We start from the raw sequence: 26,684 nt of genomic DNA on the forward strand, positions 1-26,684 counted from the left end.
GGCGTGTTAGAGTAAACGTCGACAAGTGCGAAGCCGTTCTGTTCACTAGAAGACCGAAGCAACTGCGCAAACACCGCTACTGCAGACCCATAACTCTACATGCACGTCCAATACCTCGGTGTCTGGCTGGACCGGAAATTACTCTGGGGGGACCACATACAACACATGACCAACCGAGCTAGCGCGAGGCTCAAACAGCTCTATTCTATGCTCAACAGGCGTAGCACACTGAACAGAAGGGTGTCGAGGTCCATGTACATGACACTTATCCACCCCCTGATGACGTACGCAGCTCCTGTCTGGGGATAGGCTGCGCCTACACGCCTGCGCCGTCTGCAGCTCATACAAAACAAAGTACTCAAAATCATAAGCAATGCTCCACGATACACACGCATCGCGGACCTTCACCGGGAATACCGACTTGAGACTCTCACGGAGGTAATCCACAAACTCACCACAAGACTATACAGAAACTCCAGACATTCGCAGAACCCGTTTATTCTGAATCTGGGGAACTACGACCACAACCATAGATGGAAACATAAAAGACCAAAAGACATACTTGTAAGGACATAACATCTATGGCCAAGCACACGCAAACATAACGGCACAGGCGAGCCCCTGTTAATCAGACGCCATTGCTGGATATCCAGCTGAAATACACTGTCGAATAACTGACACCACACAGGGAAGCCGTACCGTACACTGCATGCAAACAAGCTCCACACATCCCCCACACAGTGAGATGATCTATGGCCGATCTCCTACTACTGTATAATGATCTTGATTGTTCAAGGAATGTAGCAGCTGCAGCAACTGGGACACATCGCCATCGCTTGTCACGGTAATGATGCATGATACCTATACTAACAAATCCAACCTTGCATGAGCTATCGCAGCTAGTAAGCCACTACTGCTCTTACTACCCATCCCACTGTCGCAGAGGTTTTTTTCCCACGGCACGAGCCATGGCACTTTTTTCCCTCTGCTCTTCAAATCGCTACTCTCACTCGCGTTTCGTCCACTATCTATCACCTGATGGACCGTGTTAATGCGTATCCTTACCCAGACGCACGGACAACATCACAGCCCAGCATCCTGTGATCCACTTACTAGATAACTAACATGTTTACGGAGGTGACAGTAGAACTTTTGGTCTGGTCACCACGTTGGTGCGGGCGTGGAGGGGCCCCATCTCTTTTTAAAAAATGCCGACATAGTGTAACTGTGGCGGAAAGAGCGGAACCAGCCCGTATTCGCCAAGGCTCATGGAAAACCGCCTTAAAAACCATCCTCAGGATGGCTGACTCACAAGACCTCGACACTAATCCGCCAGGCAGATTCGTGCCGAGGACCGGCACGCCTTCTCTCTCGGGAAGCAGCGCGTTAAGACCGCGCGGCTAACCGAGCGGGCGCACCATGTAGTCCTCCGCGTTTGCTGGAACCTCAATGGATTTCGTCTCACGCGGAGTAGAAACCAAGCTGCCTCGAGTACAGTCTGGTACGATAATAAGGATACGGTTTACTGAACGATAACACGGGACAACAGCTTTACTGGCGCATTTAACTTGGACAGCAGACTGGTAAACTAACATGCAGTGATGCGAGCAGTGAACACGTAAAAAGAGATGAGCAGAGAAAAATTAAACACCTTCGAATGTCATTTACTTTATTAAGAGAATGTAATAATATTCTGCAGAACTCCAGTAATACCGCATGCTTCTTAGGCAACCAGACGATAAGCGTAACATGCTCTTGTTCATAGCTAGCAAAGTATTGTACGGCAATTACAAACAAGAGCGACGAAAATTCCTAACTTAAACACAGGGTATTTTTTCTGAACAAGTTATGTGTGGCGCAAAAACGTACTGCAGGGATTTCGCCAATTGCAGCCACTGAAGGCATTACTTAAGTCATTCCTCTGATAATCTATGAACTCCATATCTGAATCCGAGAAATACATTTCAGTACTGGAAGTGTCATCTGCTACGTTGATAAGGACTCGATCAAAAATAGAATCCACGAAGCCACCCGTGTACCACATTTTCTCTTATTCTTTTGACGTACCGCTCTGTATCCCGCCAGCATTTGGCAGTGACGTGTGGCAAAGCTTCGTGCATTAGCTCCAGTACGTGTGGCAGCTTAAATGTCGTATTTCCCGCTACAGATCCCTTTACTTGGCTCCAGATCAGTTCTGTTGGGTGTATACTACAACAGTACAGTGGCAGCCTTAGAAATGCAACATTTATACGGTGTGCTCGATGTTGTGAAAGTCGTTTTCCACGTTTCTACGATGCTCACCACTGTGGCTGATGTGACACCACATCTGTGGTATAAAACAAGACATAATCCAAATAATGGTATTTGAATTTTCGTTTTTGTCCTAAAAATTTAATTTTTTGTGTTTTCTTAATTTGCAAAACTTTTATTAACAATCTTTTATAAAATATCTATAACTGAGAATTTATATTTTCAATGAAAACTGGAATTCTGCGTGCAACTTGTAATGAGAAACAAGAAGGCATTCATTTTTCATAAAATTGATGATTAAATAAGTGTTAATTAGCATAAAGTAGATGAATTTTACATTTAAAAGATGTAAGTTTTCCAAATGGAACGAGAAAAGGAAAGACCAACGCAAGGTCTGAACCATCGAGCGATAAACACGAGATTTCCATTCTACAACGCTACCTACTGAACTATCCACCCCACTTAGAAAGCGCTTTAACTGTAGAAAATACTGTTCTCGGAAGACTTCAAAGCTCATTTTTTTTCCTGTAAACTTGTGAAAAACCTTGAGAACAATCTGTTTCTCGCCACTTTTTGACTCTGTTTCACGAGCGAGTTTTACTGCAGAGCAGAAAGCAGTAACAGGCTTTTTCAACCTGTGTATCAACAGCACGACGATCAGAGCACAACAGTACAGAGACTGCGACTGCACACGATTTTTTAAATAAAATCTACACAGCTAAAATACGATTAAGAGAAACGTTGATGGCTGTTAATACATTAGAATATCTTAAAGTTTCATTTACTCTAACTTAGTAATAAGATATTTAATACAAAAGTACAACCTACTTTCAAGAGCGTAACAATACCAGTATACTCACATTACGGCGTCTGATCAGTTATCGCGTTTGTATTGGTATACAACATGTTTATTCTCATGATGCATGAAGTATACAAGGAATGGCACTCCGATAACAGCCACGTAACTGTACCTAACAGTCAAGATAACAGTAGAAAAAGTGATCTGCTAGAACAATTAGAAATACTGTTACACAGTGAAAAATTGTCTGAAAATATGTTAAACAAACAGAGTTTCGCTAAGTTTTTTCAGCAGTTTCAAAATATTGATTTTCCTATAGAAAACAAAATGTAATGGTTGGAGCCATTATACAATGTAAGATCACATCTGATATCTGCACAAATAATTTGTTTTACAAATGACATCTAGGTATATAAATAATAATGTAACATCTTTGAATCATCTTAGAAATAACTACACTCCTGAATATGTGAAAAAGTAGCGTCTTTACATTTGGATATTTTTTGACTTGCTTGAATTTTATTTACAAATGTGATGTGAAACTAAATGCTTCAAATGGCTCTGAGCACTATGGGACACAACTGCTGTGGTCATAAGTCCCCTAGAACTTAGAACTACTTAAACCTAACTAACCTAAGGACATCACACACATCCATGCCCGAGGCAGGAGTCGAACCTGCGACCGTAGTGGTCGTGCGGTTCCAGACTGTAGCGCTTTTAACCGCTCGGTCACTCCGGCCGGCGATGTGAAATTAAAGGTATGTGTTGTACATACAGGGTGAGTCACCTAACGTTACCGCTGGATATATTTCGTAAACCACATCAAATACTGACGAACCGAGTCCACAGACCGAACGTGAGGAGAGGGGCTAGTGTAATTGGTTAATACAAACCACACAAAAATGCACGGAAGTATGTTTTTTAATACAAACCTACTTTTTTAAAAATGGAACCCCGTTAGTTTTGTTAGCACATCTGAACATATAAACAAATACGTAATCAGTGCCGTTTGTTGCATTGCAAAATGTTAATTACATCCGGAGGTATTGTAACCTAAAGTTGACGCTTGAGTACCACTCCTCCGCTGTTCGATCGTGTGTATCGGAGAGCACTGCAACATACATCGCGTTTCTACAGAATGATCTGCCAACGTTGCTCGAAAATGTCCCACTGGAAACGCGTCGACGTATGTGGTATCAGCATGATGGTGCACCTGCACATTCCGCAATTAACACTAGGCTGACCCTTGACAGGATGTTCGACGGGCGTTTCATAGGACGTGGAGGACGCATAAATTGGCCAGCCCGTTCTCCTGACCTTACACCTCTGGACCTCTTTCTGTGGGGTACGTTAAAGGAGAATGCGTTCCGTGATGTGCCTACAACCCCAGAGGATATGAAACAACGTATTGTGGCAGCCTGCGGCGACATTACTGCAGCGTGTACGACATTCATTACGCCAGAGATTGCAATTGTGTGCAGCAAATGATGGCCACCACATTGAACATATATTGGCCTGACATGTCGGGGACACACTCTATTCCACTCCGTAATTGAAAACGGAAACCACGTGTTTACGTGTACCTCACCCCTCATGGTAACGTACATGTGCGTCAGTGAAAAAGACCAATAAAAAGGTGTTAGCATGTGGACGTAATGTGCTGTTCCACTCTCTTCTGTACCTAAGGTCCATCACCGTTCCCTTTGGATCCCTACGTAATTCGGTGCTCTCCGATACACACGATCGAACAGCGGAGGAGTGGTACTCAAGCGTCAACTTTAGGTTACAATATCTCCGGATGTAATTAACATTTTACAATGCAACAAACGGCACTGATTACGTATTTGTTTATATGTTCAGATGTGCTAACAAAACTAACGGGGTTCCATTTAAAAAAACGTGGGATTGTGTTAAAAAACATACTTCCGTGCATTTTTGTGTGGTTTGTATTAAACAATTACACTAGCCCCTCTCCTCAGGTTCGGTCTGTGGAATCGGTTCGTCAGTATTTGATGTGGTTTACGAAATATATCCAGCGGTAACGTTAGGTGACTCACCCTGTATATATATATACACTCCTGGAAATTGAAATAAGAACACCGTGAATTCATTGTCCCAGGAAGGGGAAACTTTATTGACACATTCCTGGGGTCAGATACATCACATGATCACACTGACAGAACCACAGGCACATAGACACAGGCAACAGAGCATGCACAATGTCGGCACTAGTACAGTGTATATCCACCTTTCGCAGCAATGCAGGCTGCTATTCTCCCATGGAGACGATCGTAGAGATGCTGGATGTAGTCCTGTGGAACGGCTTGCCATGCCATTTCCACCTGGCGCCTCAGTTGGACCAGCGTTCGTGCTGGACGTGCAGACCGCGTGAGACGACGCTTCATCCAGTCCCAAACATGCTCAATGGGGGACAGATCCGGAGATCTTGCTGGCCAGGGTAGTTGACTTACACCTTCTAGAGCACGTTGGGTGGCACAGGATACATGCGGACGTGCATTGTCCTGTTGGAACAGCAAGTTCCCTTGCCGGTCTAGGAATGGTAGAACGATGGGTTCGATGACGGTTTGGATGTACCGTGCACTATTCAGTGTCCCCTCGACGATCACCAGTGGTGTACGGCCAGTGTAGGAGATCGCTCCCCACACCATGATGCCGAGTGTTGGCCCTGTGTGCCTCGGTCGTATGCAGTCCTGATTGTGGCGCTCACCTGCACGGCGCCAAACACGCATATGACCATCATTGGCACCAAGGCAGAAGCGACTCTCATCGCTGAAGACGACACGTCTCCATTCGTCCCTCCATTCACGCCTGTCGCGACACCACTGGAGGCGGGCTGCACGATGTTGGGGCGTGAGCGGAAGACGGCCTAACGGTGTGCGGGACCGTAGCCCAGCTTCATGGAGACGGTTACGAATGGTCCTCGCCGATACCCCAGGAGCAACAGTGTCCCTAATTTGCTGGGAAGTGGCGGTGCGGTCCCCTACGGCACTGCGTAGGATCCTACGGTCTTGGCGTGCATCCGTGCGTCGCTGCGGTCCGGTCCCAGGTCGACGGGCACGTGCACCTTCCGCCGACCACTGGCGACAACATCGATGTACTGTGGAGACCTCACGCCCCACGTGTTGAGCAATTCGGCGGTACGTCCACCCGGCCTCCCGCATGCCCACTATACGCCCTCGCTCAAAGTCCGTCAACTGCACATACGGTTCACGTCCACGCTGTCGCGGCATGCTACCAGTGTTAAAGACTGCGATGGAGCTCCGTATGCCACGGCAAACTGGCTGACACTGACGGCGGCGGTGCACAAATGCTGCGCAGCTAGCGCCATTCGACGGCCAACACCGCGGTTCCTGGTGTGTCCGCTGTGCCGTGCGTGTGATCATTGCTTGTACAGCCCTCTCGCAGTGTCCGGAGCAAGTATGGTGGGTCTGACACACCGGTGTCAATGTGTTCTTTTTTCCATTTCCAGGAGTGTATATATATATATATATATATATATATATATATATATATATATATATATATATATATAATGTAAATCTGAGTAATCATACCGTGCTTAAAAACTATTTAACCACTTCAGGAAAAAATAATTAATTTTTCGCTTTTGTCTTAGTTACGTAAAAATTGTAGTCACAATATATCTCCTTGTAAAATACCTATGCACTCTGAACAGAAGCAGTAGTAACCTACATCAAAAAAAGTTATGTAAACTGATCTAGCACTTGAAGATGGGCCCCCAGGGCTGGATATGCATCGTGGATTGAAATAAAAGCACAGTCTGTGGCTGTAAGCGTTTCTTCCTTTCTTTTTTATAAATTAGAGCTGATACGGAGGTTTACCTACAGTCATTCTTTCCACGTTCCATTCGCGAATGGAACAGTAAGAGGGAGAACTGAAAGCGGTATCTTAGGTCTCTCAGCCATACACCGTAAGGTTGCTTGTGGAGGACAGATGTAGATGGAGCTGCCCGGTTGGCCGAGCGGTTCTAGGCGCTTCAGTCCGGAACCGCGCGACCGCTACGATCGTAGGTTTGAATCCTGCCTCGGGCATGGATGTGTGTGATGTCCTTAAGTTGGTTAGGTTTAAGTAGTTCTAAGTTCTAGGGGACTGATGACCTCAGATGTTAAGTCCCATAGTGCTCAGAGACATTTGAACCATTTGATGTAGATGGAGACTGGCGTCACGTTTATAGGTGTTGACTAATATTTTGGTCTGTGTGATTCTTTGTTTCTAGGCGAACTGGGCTGGATGTAAATCGCTTGGTGTCGCGTATCAGTGAAGTAGAGCAAGGTTCAGTACCTCAAATGGGACATAAGCGGACTGCTCACCCGCCGTCACTCTTTTGTTGAGATTCAGAATAAGACAGAGTGCTCAGGGAACGAACGGAGACATTAACAAATACAAAAATATCTCTAGTGATGCAAACTTTCTTGCCCTTAAGAGCGCGAAGCTGCAGCCAAGAAAAGGACAAAAAAAGTTGTGGAAAAATTTCTGCTCTGCGGTCTGCAAAGTCACTCCATTAACTTGGCTGGGTGTAATACGGAAGACGAAAACTGATGTGACACTGGACATGCCCACACTTCCACCATCCGGCGAACTTAGAATCATTCTTGTGTAGGACAGCCCCACATGAAGTAATGGATGAGGTAGACGAGACGGAATATGTAGAGGAGAACAGTATCTTTACATTACCGTTTTCGCTGGAAGAACTCCAGATTGCGCTCTCTCAAGGGAAGGGTACTGCACCTGGCCCGGATTATACTGTCTACCCAATAATAGGACACATCTCACACAAAGGGAAATTACTGCTGCTCAAAATTTACAGTAACGTATCGACACATAAGATCAAAGTCGACACGCTGAAAATATGTCCTGTTGTCTCCATCCACAAATCGGGAACAAGATGTGATAAGCCCGAGCCGTATCGGCCCTATCACCTTACTACCGTGTTCATGTAAGTTAATGAAAAGGATTATTAAGCAACTCTTAGAATGGTGGTATGAAAACAAGAAAATATTTGGGGATAAAGAATTTGGTTTTCGAAAAGAAAAAAGGAGAGCTGAAATCCTTCTATGGTTAGTTACTAATATACTGCTGAATTTTTCTCGGAATAATTATATGATTGTGGCGTTCATTGTCTGGACGAAAGCATATGACAACGTTGTCTTGTCAATCTTAGGGAAAAACCTGGAGCTTCAGATTCCTAACCCACTCGTGTGTAACATTGTCAGCTTTCTCAGCAGCAAGAAAACAATCATTTTCAACATGGAGCTACACTGGGACCCACGATATTAGCAGAACACTCCCACAGGGATCAGTGCTGGCTCCCTAATTATTCAGTCTCTATACTGCAGACCACCGTGACCTCTTTGCCAATACATCCATCTATTACGCTGACGACGAATGCGTATGCTCCAAAGACAGTACCCTTCAGTCCTACCATCTGAAAATGCACACTGCTCACATACATCTGCATGAATGCCGCACACAGAGTGGCCTCGAAATCTCTAATGGCAAATCTACTGTACTGATATTTACTCGCCACAACATTCAACTTTCCCAAAAAATGCAACTGGGACAACATAATTTTCCAGGTGCGTAAACAACATAATATCTTGGGCAGATTATCGACAATAAAATAAGATGGACTCATCATATCCAACATATCGTTACTAGATATGAAAAAGCATGTGATCTCATCAGAGCTACGCCTGGAGTATGGTGGGCTTCTGATTAGCACGCTCAAAAAGAGCGGCAGTCTGCAGTACAAAGCCTAGAACACAGTTACTGGACCGTTCATGTCAATCACAGTCAACGCATTACTTTTTGAAGCAAATGAAGCACCGTTAAAGCTGCGACGAATACTTCTCTGTAAGAAATTCCTCTTGCGGCTTGACGAAAACATTCGGGAATTAACATGCTACTGTGCGGGCGGAAGATAGTAGATAAATAAGCAACTTCAATTAGTCGCGGCTGACTACATAGAGTTGCAGGCATTAAGGCACCAGGTATGGGAAAGTCCTCTTATACGGAATTACAACACTCGACTCTGCAAATTTACGCCAGAACCTGTTTAACGTTTCAAAACGAGGACCCAGCTAACACAACGGCAATGATTTCGAGACTCACTATCACGATGCGTGCATTGTGTATACAGATAGGTCCAAGTGTAGTGAAGGCGCTGGTTGTGCTTATTGGGAATCCCGAAGCAAACGACAAGGCCTGTACAAGCTGGAGCCACATTCCACTATTATTACAGCTGAAATGATTGGCATTTTGGAAGAAATGATACTCGCACATATGACCACAGCAGAATCAATAACCATAATCTCTGATAGTGTGTCTGCTCTGCAACTGATTCGAAACTACCATAATAGTTGTGCCAAACCCATAGTTGCTGCAATTCTCGACGTTTAGTTTCGGGTGCAGGGGAACTGTCGCAAGGTAGTGATAGTATGGATAAAAGGCCGCTCTGGGATATTTGGAAATGAGCAAGAGGCATCTCTGCGTGGAGTATTTAATATGATAACTCCCTATCGCAGATATAATACCAACGTCCAGAAAGCGTTTGTCCAGCGGACTGGCGGTCGAGGACATCTAAAATCAAAGGCGGGCACTACACACTAATAGCTCCCATAAATCCAGAAGTACCAAGGTATGACAAGGCACATACAGCAAGGAGCTTGACGACAGTTATAGCTCCGCTGAAATGTAATGGTTGGAAGTTTAACAAACACCTCTATCGACTCGACCTAAGCACCACCTCTCTATGTGATTGCGCAGAGGAAGACGATCCAAACCATATATTCTTACAATGTCTTCGGAACACGGATCTCAGAAATTCACTGGCAAGTAATCTTCGGACTCTTGGTCATCAGTTCCCATGCAGCTTCCAACGCTTGTCAGCATCCAACAATAAAGCAACGTATAAACTACTGTACGAGTTTGTCAACAGTGCCAACATCAAGGTATGCTCACTGCGCTGCTAATCTAATGCTTGGTACTTGGTAATGTCAGGGCAGGACCAGGAAGTCAATTAGTTACTATATTCCCACTTACTACTCAGTAATGTACGGGACGCCCAGCGTCTAAAACTATGTCGCTATTTACCTCCTATACGTACGTGTCTGAATACTGGTGTATCTATAAGTGTGGCAAATCTGGTTCTTGTAGACTGTCCTATTCTGTCTAGATGGTACTTATAGACCGGCACAAATCTTCAATTCTCTATCCATAGCTTTTGAACAATTCTTAGAGGACATATAAAGAAAATTTTGTTGCTAATTTAGTTATATAGTCATTAATATGGACCCAACTGGGAATATTCCATATGTGTACCAACACCGATTTACCATTTCTTATTAAGTTACCTGAAGGATTTTTATAGCTTTCTACCACTGTGTATCCTGTGTTACAGTTTTGTCTTGTTTACTCATTTTAGTAAACTCTGATTCTAAAATTTGCTTTATGTAGAATCAGTTCTTTGTGAAGCCTATGTAACTTCGTACCAGAGTGCGGCTTAAAGTAATGTCTACTATGAAAGGCAATAAACTGAAAAAAAACTTTGATTCCCTTTCCAAATTTCGTCTTGGTTTCTAATACTGGTTGCTCGGTGTTCAGACTGCATAGCCGGCCGCTGTGACCGAACGGTTCTAGGCATTTCAGTCCGGAACCGCGCTGCTGCTACGGTCGCAGGTTCTAATCCTGCCTCGGGCATTGGTGTGTGTGATGTCCTTGGGTTAGTTAGGTTTAGTTCTAAGTCTAGGGGACTAATGACCTCAGATGTTAAGTCCCATAGTGCTTAGAGCCATTTGAAGCAGACTGCATAATATCGGGGATAGCTTACACTAGTTTCTCACTCCCGTCTTAACCAGAGCTTCTTTTTAACGCCCTTCGAGTCTCCTAACTGCACTCTCGTTTCTCTACAACTTGAAGACAACCTTTTACTGCCTGTATTTTGTTCTCATCACCTTTAGAATTTTAAAGAAGTATATTCCAGTCAACTTTGTTGTGTTTATGTGACACACTATAATTTGTTACAACGGATGCCGTAATAATAATAACAATTTCGTATGGCTCAATGATCTGGTGCAAGTCTCAATTGTACGCCACTTCGCCGACTTGCGTGCCCCTAACCTACCCCCAGTTAGCCAAGGTCGGAAAGGAGACAGTTTAACGTGGAATCTGAACCATGTGTTGTTTCTCGCGACTCCATCACATGGTACTAGCTTTTCCAGAAAATAATACTTGGTAAGACGTAAATTCCACAGTTCCGGAACTCAAAAGAAAATTGGTTTTTTTCTCTAGGAAGAACGCAATGAGGTAAGTCTCCAGAACAAGGAGGAAAAAACAAAAAGCATCCGATACCGTGACAATTACAGACAAGGAGCAACATATTCGCAAATAAAGCACGCGCGTTTACCATATATTGGCGAAGAACACGGCGATCGTGATCGTTGTCACAATCGACTATGCAGTGGTCGTAGTGTCCGGGGAGCCATACGACCGTATTAGCCTTCATGCGAGGGAAATCAGCCTAGAAAGCAGCTTCAGCTGATCGGGTAAGTAAAGCTAGTTGTTGGCGAAACCAGGGCCAATTGTGAGGTTACATACGTTCTTTTTTTTTAAAAAAAAAAAATAACATATACGAGCCTTTGGGTAGTACTTGTACCCTGAGCAGTCTTATATGATTGAGCAAGTAAGTATATTTTGCTCTAGGTTCGGCCAACGTACCCGTTGATCTATTAGCGTGATGCTGGAGAAGTTCTTTGGTAAGTGGCTTCTCAACAATCAAAGAACAGATGGAAGATTCAATGTAAACGTTTCAGTTAGTTCACAACTGATGTTGTTTCCGACTTGAGAACATCTCGCTTTTGTTAACGAGATAATTTGATGTTCAAAAGCTGGTATATACATAATAAAGAAAGTCGTTGTTCAGCATACAGACTTTCTGTCAGTACTTTGTAAACATCGCAAGAAGAATTTTTTGACATTTTGCAGAGTTCTCGCCGGACCAGCGCCACGGTCTATCTGCAAGACGTTTTACTTCGTCGGTATAAACCTTCGTAGATGGCGACCCAGCCAGACGGTCCTACCAAGAGTCAAATTACGATGTCGTGAAAGTAGCGGATTCTCAACTTAAAATACAACTAAAAGAAGATAATAACTCGTTTGGCGACAGCCCTGCGGGCGGCGACCGTTATTTATGTATGGGAAATTTGCTGCATTTAAACGATATCAGAAGTTCACACTGAATACGATGAATTTTTTTCTGGTGGCGCGTTCGTAGTACGGCGCTACCGCCTAAGTGGCGTCAACTCGAAAGACCTGCACCAGGCGAACGGTCTACCCGACGGGAGGCCCTAGGCACACGACATTTCATTTCATTTACCAGCCGTCAGGATGCGCAGCCGTATGAAGTTGCACACACAATTCAGTGTGATCGCAGTAGAAGAAGACTGTCGACCGTGAAGTGTCTTAAAAAGAATTAAAAAGTGTTACTCTAAAACGTGAAGATTTTTTCATCAAATACAAGCGATATGGGTTTGACAACACCGGTCAGTAAGGGGTTGCTGCGTGAATCAACTAGATTGAATAAGATGTCACTTTAATGCGTCGTAAATAACTAATCTATGTTGAGTGCCCCGACTGCGATAAGTGGATGCTGCTCTACTTTATTGGCAACCGCTGAGTCGTCAGTATCTTCACAACAAAAGTGACTGGCACTAAGAAGACCCGGTGTCAACAATTACGTTCACCCACCACCGAAGTCAGCGAATATATCAGCGGCAGTTGGCAACATGACCAGCTGCAGTATAAACCCGTCGGGACCTCGGGAAGCTGTGCTCATCTCTATGCAAGCGTGCCACCTTCATCAGCAGTTACTGCGAATCACCAGTAATTAACAGCTATCCGGTGGCTCCGTCATATTGTTTATATCATTTTGTAGCTTGGACTATCGTTTACTGTGTATTCAACATTCATTACAGGTTGGTTGGTTAGATGGTTTTTGGGGAGGGGACTAAACAGCGTGGTTATCGGTCCCATTGGAGCCATTCCGGCCTTAGCTGTAAGTTATTTAGGGAAATCACAGAAAGCCTAAACCAGGATGACCGGACGCGGTTTTGAACCGTCGTGCTCCTGAATGCGAGTCCAGTGTGCTAACCACTGCGCCACCTATCAGAAGAGAGTTTACATTGAAATCACCACAGATTTATAACTTCTTGTTTTTGTCTGACAGACAGCTTAACAGAGAGTCAAACTTTTTTTATGAATAGCTCCCAGTCTCCTAATGGGGACCTGTACACTGTTGCTAATATCAATACTACATTACCTAGCTGAAGTTCACATGCACAAACCTCAAAGGGCTGATCAACACAATAGTGTTGATTATTTCCAGAACACAGAAGTTAGAATGTAAAAGTGGACTTGCGACTAACAGTACGCATACTAATCCTAATGACAGCATAAAAGCTTCAGCAGATCCACCTTTTAATGCGCTACCTACGGGAATCCAAATGATCTCGGCCAACTCGAAAGAGACAACACTAACTCGCATACAAATAACGCAAGTAACGGCATACTGAATTCTGGTTTTTTACATCAAGAGGAATGAAAAAGCCGCGATGTTGGTTTAAATAAGGTAAGTCACAGTTTAATACAGATAATGATTTTTCCGCAGTGTTGTGCAAGGGGTTGAACCATAAGTTTCAGAAGTTTTACCACACCTGGTGATATCACCTGGTGGTTTTTGTGGAAGCTTTCCAAGGAATACTAGCTGAAACGTGGAATGAGCATAATAAGACAGAATTTGGGCATGCTCAGATTAGATTAATTTAGAACCTACCGGACTTTGAACATGAGTTTAAATTGAAATATTGGAGCAATGGAGCTCAGAAGAAATTACTTTTAGAAATATTAGGGTCAAAAGTGTGTAATAATAGTAACTGGAAAGGCTACTGACACTTTTTGGAGCACCAGTTACATAAAGCTCAGTATGTAGATGACCCTATTAAAGAAGAACATTTGCTCGGAGCAATTATAAGTTGGCTACCTTGGCGAGTAAGGGATAAACTCCTGGGCAGAGACTGGGGAAAAGTGAATAGTCTTTCAGCGCACCTCGAACATTTAGATAGTATAGAATCTCAATCAGAGTGGAACTCCGACATCCTGTAAGATAGGTGACCTGGTTCCAGTGACAAATCATAAATGTAGTTCTCAGAGTGAGAAGTTAATTAGTAAGTTTTATCTATTGTATCTAGGACCATTTGCAATCACAAGAGTGCCACACGCCAAAGCATCAATACTGACTGACCCACCTACAAAAAAAGGTGGAAGGTGTGTATGACACTCTAGACTTGTGACCTTTCATAACAAATTGTAACTAAATGCTTGTAAATAATGTCTGTATTCAAAATGAACCACATTGTTCCACTGTCTTGAGGTTGGGGGGACTGGAAGACACGCCCACTGACAAATATACACATACTCTATCACACAAACACACAGATGCACACAAACACACACACACACACACACACACACACACACACACACACACACGCACACACACACATACATACATACGCAAACACAAAAAACGAAGAGGTACAAAATGAATTGAAAATTCTGTTAACTTTAATATAAGCTTAGGTAAACGTTGGTGAATGGATGGTGGTGATAGTGTATAATGAGTTTTAGAGTCTGAGGACCCAGGTGCCTAATCGGACAGGGAGGGGGGGGGGGGGGAGTGGGGCAGGAGGTGGGCAGTCGAAATAAGTAACAGTAAGGAAGAAGGTGATGAGGCTAAACTGTAGAGACGAGTGCTTGACGCAAGAGACTGTCTCTATAGTAATTTGTGCGCCAGGAAGGTATAGGATAAAGTGATTGAATGTGGTTGTGGAAGTAAATGCATTGGTACATAATAAGTACTACTTGTATAATGATTACTGTATAAGAGAATTACTTTTTTGCTTCATGTGAAGAGTACAAAGTCACTCAGCAAAATTAAAATTTTCTGTGCTGTAGTTAATGTAGAGCTGTGGAATGATTGAGCTTATTAATACTTACAGTTCCACGAGTTCCTAAGTTATGTTGCACTGTAAAAGTTATCCAGGGCAAATGAAACGTTTGCCTTCAAACTACTAATCATCTTTCAAAATTTCACCGCACTTTTAAACGAAACTGTAATAATGACACATAGGTTAATAACCTTGACCATTACTTATTTATTTAGTAACAAGCAATACTTTTTAAGGGGGTAAGAAGTTACTACATTTTTTGGGGAAATAAGTTTTGGGTGTGTAATTGGTTCTATAATTTTCTATGGGAAAGAAGTTACAAGTGGACTAGTTGGTCTTGATTGCCTATTCTGATCAGTGAGAAAGAATAATTTCCAGTCAAATAATGTTACTGACAGAGGCAGTGGAGGCTTCAGTAAACTCCTGATCAGTTTAATGTAAGTCAGTTCTTAGGATATAATTGATGGTGAAAACAAGGCCCTCCCTCCTGTAAAGACAAGAAACTATTCTCTGTTATTGACAATTGAAGTAAAGGGATAGTGAACAAGACTTTCACATCTGGGAACACAGTTACAAATATTTAGTTATGGTCAGATACCATACGAAAGGGATTTATTAGACACTAGAAACAGAGTGTAAGTTGACCCACTGGATAATGTTGTACACTGTATTGAACTGATTAGTGGTAAAGGTCTTTAAAGGATATTAATCAATGTTTCAAGAAAGCTAATAAAGAGGCTAATTTACACACAATAATTTAGAATCACAAGAAAATGAAAGTAACAGTATTTAAACATTGAACTGTGCTGAACCTAAAATGTAATACAAATTGGTGTTTGATCGATACTCGATAATTACTACATGTAAGTTTAAACATATTGTTCGTAAAAAACTGTTATGATGTAAACGCCATCAATAACGCAACGGTTAGTTGAAAAGAACTATATGTACACAGAACGGACAAATTAGAGATGCTGTGTTACAAATCTTTGTTTCTGTGATGATTTAGTTTAGTGTTTCCCACGCTTACTCAATCATGGGGGTGGTATACAGGCATGCGAGGCTACACGATTTTTTTTAACGTATACGAGCCTTTGAATACCATTTGTACCCTCAGTGGTCTTGTATGATTGAGCAAGTGCGGATATTTTGAACTAGGCTCGGCCAACATATAACTGGCGTTTGTTAGTTGATATATTAGCGTGATGCTGTTTTCGTTTGGTGGGAACTTCTACGTTTGAGGGACTCCCGGACCGTCGTGCTGCGACGCGGAGGATCCGTACGAAGTGTTTGCGTCGTATACAGTGCTTCTTCGGAGTCTGCAACGTCGTGCGTCGCGCCATGGAACCCTCCTGGGGAAGTTCTTTGCCTAGGGGCTTCTCAATAATCAGTAATAGATGAAAGGTTCAATGTAAAACGTTTCAGTTACTTCACGATTGATGTTTTTTCCTACCTCAGAACATCTCACGTTTGTTAATGGAGTAAGTTGATGTTCAATGACAGATACATGTATAATAAAGAAAGTCTTTGTTCAGTATACGAACTTTCTATCTGTAGCTTGGAAACATCACAAGAAGAGTTTTTTGAACTTTTGCAGGGTTGACGTCCGACCAGCGCCTGAGCCTAACTACAAGAAGTCGCGCTTCTTCGGCATGAACTCTCGCACAGTGTTTTCTTTCGCAAGAGGCGATCCTTAGTGGTAATGTATCAGCTTCTTGACATATGTCGCAAAGGCCAGTCGAACGAAGACCAATGCGGTGGAGGCATTGGATGGTCGGGATCACATTATGAATGACTGTCTACCACGAAGAGGCGACTTCCATCAGGAGGATAAGAAGACCAGCGTGAAACCACAATGGTTTTCAGGATATCAATGGCGCGGCAATTTCAGCAGGTGTCTGGTGGTAAGGTGTATCACTGATAAAATTCCCAGAAGACTTTTTATAATATAAAATTCTTGTATGTGCCGCAGTTTAGAGTTGATCCGGCCAAAGTCTGCAGGAGGAGTCAGAGTGGCCGGTCAATGATATGTAAATAAGCGAGATGTAATGGATTGAGTAGCTCGAGTGCATTTTAAGGTGTTACGCCATATAAGCAATATGGAAACCTTTACTTTGATATCTGAAAATCTCAATCCTCCAAGGGGACGGGACCTCGCTTCCAGTTCGTACCGGAGTCGAAAAATATGACTTTTCCATAGGAAACGATCGCATAGTTATATCAATTTGCGTGCTATCATCACGGGGAACGGGAATATTTGTGTAACATAATGTACTTTACTAAAAACGTACGCATCTTAGACCGATGCTTTGTCAAGAAGACTAACGAAACGGGGTTCGTGTTCACGAATTGCCCCTTGAATGCGATCCGTTACCTTTCGCCAGTTAAGTGCACCCATGTTCATCAGGCAACGATCCACAGCAGTCCCCTAAGACTTGCGGCAATCAACCGCCGTTGCCCATGGAATGACAGCTTGACGAAAAGCACGCAGTGGTAACGGTGCATTTCCGTTCATTAATGCGGTCCCCAGAGATAGAGCAAAAGGACTCCAATCTGACCTTGAGTAACGATATATCGTTAATATGACGTAGCAATACCATAACATCATCCGCAAACCCTCGCATCGAGAAGGTTTCTCCCAATATCTTCCACCCAGATAACTGAACAGCATTACGGCGAAACAGAGGTTCTAAAGACAAGAACAAAAAAACGACATGGAGAGGGGGCTTCTCTAATTAAGTCCCGTCGGACTGTAATCTGGGGAGGCGTTTGAATACCAGTAAAAAGACTGAATAATGTGATATGATTTACACTGGTCACCTCCAACATCTGCATCAAGAAACTGTGACTGTCCCGTCAAATGCCTTATTAAAATCAATAAAAGGTAAGGCTCCGAGACGATGTTCCGGCAATTGATTACAGGAGATAGGATCGTGCGCCCAGGCACACAGCTTTGCTTAACTGCAAGAATTTTCTCTATCATTGTCGACAAGCGGCTATTAACAGTCCGTGCAACATTTTTAGACTCAAAATTAAGAAATGTGATCGGGCGGAATTCATCAGTCCGGTTATCTTCGGAATTAGAACAAATTTACCAATCTTGGAAGGGGCAGGAATCAAACCCTCCCGTATCACCTCATTTGTCAGTGACGTAATGGTATCTCCTATAAGAGGCCGAAATGTACACAAAATTCGTTAGGAATACCACCGAGACAATATATATGATCTTGAGTAAAGTCACTTAGAAACTAATCATTTAATGCTGAAGTACCATGTGAAACGTCACCTCAGAAAACTTAATGAATTACTGTGCTGAAAAACCTCTACATTATTTGATTTTCAAACAGCTGAGCAAAAATTAAACGTACTCAGACACTTCTCTCTTTACTTATTGTGATCAACAATAAACTGACACACAATATTTTTTTTAGAGAACAAACAATGTATTTACCTTAATAATGTTCAAAAGTCATCATATATATATATATATATATATATATATATATATCAGTTCATGATATACAGTATTACAAATTTACTCTTTCTGGCGGACACACGTCCAGATCGCCCGCTCTTAAAATTCTGCCGTCTCTCTCTCCACATCCACCACTGCTGGCGGCTCACCTCCAACTGCGCAACGCTACGCGCTGTCCACTTCCAACTGCCCGACACTACAGTAGCAAATATTCCAACAATGCAAACCAGCCACAGACTTCCCACAGCACAGTCAGTGATTTTCATATAGAGCGCTACGTCGCGTTACCAACATAAAAACCTAAACTGCCTACTTACACATGCAATCCAGGATAGGAGTGAATGCATCAGGGGAAATCATTTCAGTAACACGGATTGTTGTTCTTTAACTGAAGAAGCTTCGCCTTAACATGGTGGACATCTATAATCCGTGAGGGAGCTTATCAGGCACCTTCATAATGTTGTCGTAAGACAGAATAATAAAATTCCTGGGTCTGCCGCAGATCCGTCGCCCTCTCGGCGCCATAACGAATTCACGCTTTCCGGAGCAGTAATTTGTCACGCCCTAACCGCCATTCCATAAGAAAAGGGTAACGGTTCTGGAAACGCTAGCAACGGGTTCAAACCTCTCATACGATAATCTCGACGGGAGGGTCCATTAAGAGAGCTCTGTTCAACATTCATGGGAGACGATGCAGTTTTACTAGTTGCGGCACATGATTTAAGTTTACAACTGCGGCACAGTGATCTGTTAAACAAGTGGGTATGACGTCTGCCGCTAATAGTTGCCCCATAAAGAATCAGAAAGACAAAAACGATAAAGTCTGCTGCGCGAAGTACCTGCAAAATGTGTATACGTGATGAGATTGGGACAGTCACAGTCTCATCCATAGGACGGAAAACACAGATAAAATCACCGCCTGACAGAAGTTTCTGCCGAGTTTTACGCAGTAAACTACATCCTCTTTTTAAAAACGCGCTCGTCCGATCCACAGGATGCAAAACACAGTTAAAATCTCCACCTGACAGGAGTTTCTACCGAGCTTTACGCAGTAAACTATATCCCCTTTTTAAAACGCGCTCGTTGTGGAATAGCCTGATCCTGATGGGGCATAAAGAAGATTAAAAACAAGGTAAAAAAATGCAGCTTATCTCTCGCCCGTTATCAATCGGTCAGTGATATTCCCTCTCTGTAAAATAACGCAATACCAATAGATAGTTCGGGAGCCGCATTTAATAAGGGAGGAAACCTTGGATATAAAAATGATCAAATAACACTTGTTGCAAAAATGTCACGGGTGCTCTTGAATCGTAAATCAATTGTCGCAGCGTCACAAGTCTAATACCGGAACTAATTCTGTCCACAAGTAAGGAGAGTATAGGCCAGCTTCCAGTTAGTGCCACAACAATTCAGATGACTGCTTGTGACTTTAAAGTTCGTGTATGACACATGAATTTCAACGTAAGGTGCTGCATCCCTCTCCTCCACACTCTGTATATGTTTTTTCTTTCCCCTTTCTTTTTTCGCGACGCCGCACGCTCAGATTGAAAATGCTGTTTATTGTGGCTTTGAGGGGACGTGACTTCCGCATGCGGAGATTCAGTATCAGGTGCAGAGGAAGAAGTCAGCACACCACAATCCTCCATTTGTGGGCAGTGTGGCTGCTGAGAATCGGCGGAAATGAAAGCTAATGGTATGTCTTTCACCGTCACCACGTGTTCCACTGACATACTCGTGCCCATCTGGGTCTGATCAGCAGCGGCATGTGGCAAGCTTTCCCCATTCTGGGGCCCAGAAGAAGGGTGGACATACCTTACAGAATCAGGGATGCCCGGCAAGATCGTCAATATAGTAAGGAGCTCTGGAATAGGTCCATCCTCCTGTAATCCTGAAGAGTCAGTCTCGATCACGGGAGACGTATCGGAGGAGTTGCTGGGGGCTTTCGGATCTTGAACAGCAGCTGACATGTTATCACCCAGTCTGAACTAGGCGAGGGGAGAGGGGAAGAGAAATCGTCTGACTCCTCACTGTTTTCCACTAAGCAATGATTCGGGTTGCCCTCAGGAACTTGGTTAGCACAATGGCCTTCACTTGGGGAACGAGATCCGCTAAAGTTAGCCTTTTACGGTATTCATAAGCGCATCCTGAGACCATAACAGGACGCGAGCAACTTTTACGGAAGTGTCGACACCCATTACATATAAAATAGGTTCCTATTTGTCCTGTGTAAATTATATGTACTCTGTTGTGGGTTGGCAGGAGAGCCAACACCGTATTATTAGAGGAAGCCGAAAGGCACGCGTTTTTGCTCACGCAGGCTGACGTGAGGTCTGGAACAGGACAAGGAAATTAGACTTTAGAAAAACGGACGTAGCTGGCGGAATACTTAACTTTAATCCATTAATGATGAGCGTCGCTCTTGACTGTACATGACTCAGTATCAGTAGTAACTGGTAATGGCGCCTTGCTAGGTCGTAGCAAATGACGTAGCTGAAGGCTATGCTAACTATCGTCTCGGCAAATGAGAGCGTATTTTGTCAATGAACCATCGCTAGCAAAGTCGGTTGTACAACTGGGGCGAGTGCTAGGAAGTCTCTCTAGACCTGCCGTGTGGCGGCGCTCGGTCTGCAATCACTGATAGTGGCGACACGCGGGTCCGACGTATACTAACGGACCGCGGCCGATTTAAAGGCTACCACCTAGCAAGTGTGGTGTCGGGCGGTGGCACCACATTCCTCCCCCGCAAATCGGCGCACGGTTGTGGCATAAGGCTTCCGACCGCCGTGGGGAGGACCCCATGTTGACGTATGCGACGAGGTGGGGAGCCTAACAACAGGCGAGGCTGTGCCACCCGCACCCTGCCATTCGGACCTCGGGGAGCTAGGAAACGCCTGAAAACCTGCTCCAGGGTGCACGCCAACATGCGGTGTATGCGCCCGCAGAGAGACAGGAGGGGCCGAAGGGTCGACCTCCATCGCGCCGGGGCACCCGACGGGCAAAGACGACATATGGTCCGGAGCGGGCAAAAGTTCCATGTCGGAGGACAACTGGTCACGGGAAGCGATAGGCGGCGCGTGACCCAGGGAGGCGCCTGGCAGTTGCAGCGACGCGTCCACTGCAGGCGTCGCCGGCGGGAGAACAGGCGGCGGCGGCGGCGGCACGTCGCGTCGCCATGGGGCAAAATGGAAGGCAGCGTCGGTAACACCTGGGGCTGAGGCGAGCCAGTAGATGGGTCCCAAGGGCGCTGACCGGACGGCACCGTCGCTGAAAGCAGACTGCGAGCGGCAGATCCCATGCGACGACAGAGGCGCAGCTGATTGAGATGCCGACGCACCTCACCAGAGGCCCTTAAAACCAGATACATAACGCGGCCGAGGCAGCGAATAATGCGCCCTTCGAGCCTACGCCGTGAACCTCGATACCTGCGGTAGTAGACAACATCGCCTGGGGCAAAAGCAGGTGTCTGCCGCTGCACAGGAACCTGATGCGGCGGATGTAGCAAAGACATCAAGGTTCGATGAGGGCGACCGTGGAGCAACTCAGCCGGCGAGCGACCATCTTGGGGCTGAAAGCGATACGAGGACAAAAAGAGCAATAACGCGTCCTCCCGAGAATGCGACTCTCTCAACTTCAACATCTGTGACTCGAAAGTCCTGACCAATCGTTCAGCGGCACCGTTTGACTGTGGCGAAAACGGCGCGGACGTCAGATGTTGAATACCATTGGCCTTGCAGAATGACTGAAATTCTGCGGACACGAATTGTGGGCCATTGTCGGAAGCAATAGTCTGTGGAAGACCTTCAATGCAAAAGATAGCAGATAACGCTTGGATGGTGGCAGATGACGTCGTGGAAGACATCCGGACAACAAAAGGAAAATTGCTGAATGAATCTGCCACAACCAACTATCGAGCATTCCAGAATGGACCAGCAAAATCGAAAATCCAAGGGGAAGTGGCTTGTGGCCATGCAAAGAATTCCCGCGGTGGTGCTGATTGTTGTTCGGCACACACCATGCAAGAAGAGCACATATTCGTAATCGCGGCATCGATTCCGAACCAAGTACAGTGCTGACGAGCAAGTTGTTTCGTTCTCACTATACCCCAATGTCCTTGGTGGAGAAGCCGTAAGACAGAGGACTGTAACGAACGTGGGACCACGACCCTGGACTGATCATTATCAGATCGCAACAGCAAAACACCACGTCATACAAAAAGTCTCTCCCAGTGAGCAAAAAATCGGCGAACCAACGGATCCCCGACCCGTGACTTTGACAAGGGCCATTGCGTAGCGACAAAACGGAGAACGGTAGCAAGGACAGGGTCGGCAGCTGTGGCTGGAGCTACACGACAAAAATCAATCGGAAACGATTCGACCACGTCATCGGTTTCCGAATCAATGAACATGCAAGTAAGTTCGGAGGAATCGAATGCTCTACCCTCAGCAACAGGCAAATGGGACAATGCATCGGCGTTTCCGTGCTTAGCAGTGGATATCGTAGTGGATATCGTAGCGGTACTGCGAGAGGAAAATAGACCAGCGAATGAATTTCTGCGCTGTACAGGGAGGTACAGGCTCGGTCGGATGAAAAAGCGATGTCAATGGTTTGTGGTCTGTGATGATGGTAAAGTGACGACCATACAAGGAATCATGAAACTTTGTAACACCAAATACGAGAGCCAATGCTTCTTTCTCGATCTGTGAATAATTTCTTTGCGCAGACGAGAGCAATTTGGACGCAAAGGCAAAAGGGCGATTGTGCGAACCATCTTTGTATGCAAGCACAGCACCGATCCCGAAATCCGATGCATCCACCATCAACAAAAGGGGCTTCCGGGGATCGAATGGCGTAAGGCAAGCATTGGAAAGCAACGCCGATTTCAACTGGCGAAAGGCGCGTTCGCATTCCGTCGTCCAGACGAACGGAACACCTTTACGACGTAAGCGATGAAGCGGAGCTGAAATGGAAGAGGCGTGTGGGATATAACTGTTATAGTAATTTATTTTTCCCTGCACACTCTGTAGCTGCTGCAAATTGTGTGGCAAGTCTTGTATGACACGAAGGTGCTCTGGACTGGGATGATTGCCTTGGGCATTGAGTACATGTGCCAAATAGGGTAAGTCACGAGCAAAAAACGCACATTTGTCCTTCCGCAAGCGAAGACCATTTTGTCGCAAGACCTGAAATAATGTTCTGAGATTGGCTAAATGTTCTTCTTCCGTCTTTCCGGAGATCATAATATCGTTCAGATAGTTTGCTGCAGTAGGGACCGACGCACAAACAGTTTGTAGATATTGCTGAAACAATGCAGGGGCGGATGCACACCCGAATGGCAGTCGTTTGAATCGATACAAACCAAGATGCGTGTTAACCACCAAAACGCGCTGGGATTCTTCGTCCACCAGTATTTGCAAGTACGCATCTGCTAGGTCCAACTTCGAAAAATATTTACCCAGGCACAGTTTGTCAAAAAGATCTTCCGGGCGGGGTAAAGGAAATGTTGCAGTCACTAGTTGTGGTTTCACTGTTGCCTTGAAGTCCACGCAAAGTCTCAATTTTCCGGAAGGTTTTGGCAAAATTACTAAGGGTGATGCCCAGAGAGAAGCCTGCACACGTTCAATTACACCTTGTGATTCCAAATCGTGTAATGTGTTTGCGACCTCATCATGCAATGCGTGGGGAACATTGTGCACTCTGAAAAACTTTGGTTGCGCGTTAACTTTCAGTTCCAAATGTGCTTTATAGTTCTTAGCGCAACCGAAGCCCGGTGCAGAAATGTCTGCAAATTCTTCACACAGACGAGAAACACTGTCTGAAGGCACAGTCTGGTTCACTGATAGGACCTGATTTACTATAGACAAGTTAAACAACTGAAATAAATCGAAACCAAACAAGTTCACTGCAGAAGAAGAACGAAGGACGTAAAATGACACAAGTTTTGTTTGTCCCTTGTATGTTGCAAGAAGGCTGCACTGTCCTAACACAGGGATCTTGTGAGCTGAATAGGTAGTTAACTGAACAGTTGCGGCACGCAACGGAGGTGTGCCCAGCAGTTTGTAAGTGCCTCGATTGATCAGTGAAACTGCAGCCCCGGTATCAAGCTGGAATGGTATCACTTTGCCGTTAATGTCTAAGTCCACAAAAAGTTTATTGTCCTGCTGACGACAAGAGCGACTATCTCGTGCAACGTGAACTGACACTGGTTCAAAATCACTTGCAACTTGACGGGAGTGCCGGCGACGTTGACGCACACTATTTGTGGGACGAACGCAGTCACTGTTAGAGAGAGAGGCACTGGGTGGAGTGGCATGAACTATATGAATTTCCATGGGCAAAGTGTCGCGAGCCGGAGTATCATTGATTCGATTCCGATTCCGGTGCGAAGCAAAGGGCCTGGAATGGTTTTGAGCTTCCGATCTGAGGTTTTTCTGGCAAACACTTTGAACATGTCCTTTTTTATTACAGTAAAAGCAAATAGCTTGGCGTGACAGGCAATTCTCACGCGAATCTCTAGTAGCACACCGCGGGCATAATTTTAGCACTGCATTTACTTGCTGGCATGGTACACGTGGCTGAGAGCCTGGCGGCAGCGGCACAGTCGGGTGCGAGGATTGTTTACTGTTCCGTGCAGCTCGCCCGGCGGGCCGGTTAACCTGACACACAGGTGGCGAAGTTTCAAATGATTCCTGAGCAAAGTCAAGTGTGTCCTGCCGATCCAGTATGTCCATCACTTGTTGAAGGGAGGGATTGACTAGTTTCAAAATCTGTTCCCGTATACGAACATCAGAAACGTTCTGTGCAGTTGCATCACGCACCATAGTATCTGAATAAGGGAGTCCACATTGACACTCAAAAGCACAATCCCTAGTAAGGCCTTGCAAGGTTGCAACCCACTCCCTATTAGTCTGACCTGCCATACGTTTTGTACGAAAGAAGGTATACCGTTGGCAACTACATTGACTGATTCTTTGAAATATGCATCTAATGCAGACAAAATTGTGTCATAGGACAGAGTTGCTACGTCGCGTCAGGGAAATAATTTCACTATTACACGGTACGTGTGCACCCCGATGGAGGACAATAAAAAAGGCTGCCGCTCGTTACCTTGAATTCTGTAGGCGGCGAGATGGAATCCAAATTGGCATGACCACTCCGTCCAGCTTCCATTGCAGCATCAAAAGGACGAAAAGTTGGTGCAACTGCATGTTGTGGCTGCGTTAGCGGTGGAGCGGAGGCTGCCACATCGTTTTGTATTGCACGCTGACCCTGGACGAGCTGTCCAAGGGCATCCAGTCAGGCCTGCGTCTGCTGATTCTGTAAGCGATAAAATTCGGACAGTACATCTGGAGATGGTGGCGAAGCCATTTCACAAGTAAATCAGGGCAGTATAGTTACGAACGCGGTGTTGCCTCGTCGCCAATGTTGTGGGTTGGCAAGAGAGCCAACACCGTATTATTAGAGGAAGCCAAAAGGCACGCGTTTTAGCTCATGCAGGCTGGCGTGAGGTCTGGAACAGGACAAGGAAATTAGACTTTAGAAAAACGGACATAGCTGGTGGAATACTTAACTTTAATCCATTAATGATGAGCGTTGCTCTTGACTCAGTATCAATAGTAACTGGTAATGGCGCCTTGCTAGGTCGTAGCAAATGACGTAGCTGAAGGCTATGCTAACTATCGTCTCGGCAAATGAGAGCGTATTTTGTCAGTGAACCATCGCTAGCAAAGTCGGTTGTACAACTAGGGCGACTGCTAGGAAGTCTCTCTAGACCTGCCGTGTGGCGGCGCTCGGTCTGCAATCACTGATAGTGGCGACACGCGGGTCCGACGTATACTAACGGACCGCGGCCGATTTAAAGGCTACCACCTAGCAAGTGTGGTGTCTGACAGTGACACCACATAGTCGGTATCCACACGTTTGCAAATGAGAGTGGATACTGCGTTTTACCACCATGTCCACGGATCGAACACCACTATACACGTGTAAACGATGTTGAGTGGACCAGCATTCCTGGCTGTATATTCCGTATGTTCCCAACCGGAAGCAGGATGGTCTTGAGGAAACTGTTATCAGTTTTGGGCGGATGGTAAAACACCCAGCATTCGTATATTCCATC

At 44.9% G+C, this 26,684-nt stretch overlaps 1 protein-coding gene across 1 annotated transcript in view; it reads left to right on the forward strand.

Annotated features, from left to right (window-relative positions):
* Positions 1-26,684, forward strand: part of LOC124607367 (nucleolar protein dao-5-like) — a 330,964-nt gene that overhangs the window by 275,357 nt on the left and 28,923 nt on the right. The gene's annotated exons all lie outside the window — the stretch shown is intronic.

The sequence above is a fragment of the Schistocerca americana genome, chromosome 3 (assembly GCF_021461395.2).
Source record: "Schistocerca americana isolate TAMUIC-IGC-003095 chromosome 3, iqSchAmer2.1, whole genome shotgun sequence".
NCBI lineage: Eukaryota > Metazoa > Arthropoda > Insecta > Orthoptera > Acrididae > Schistocerca > Schistocerca americana.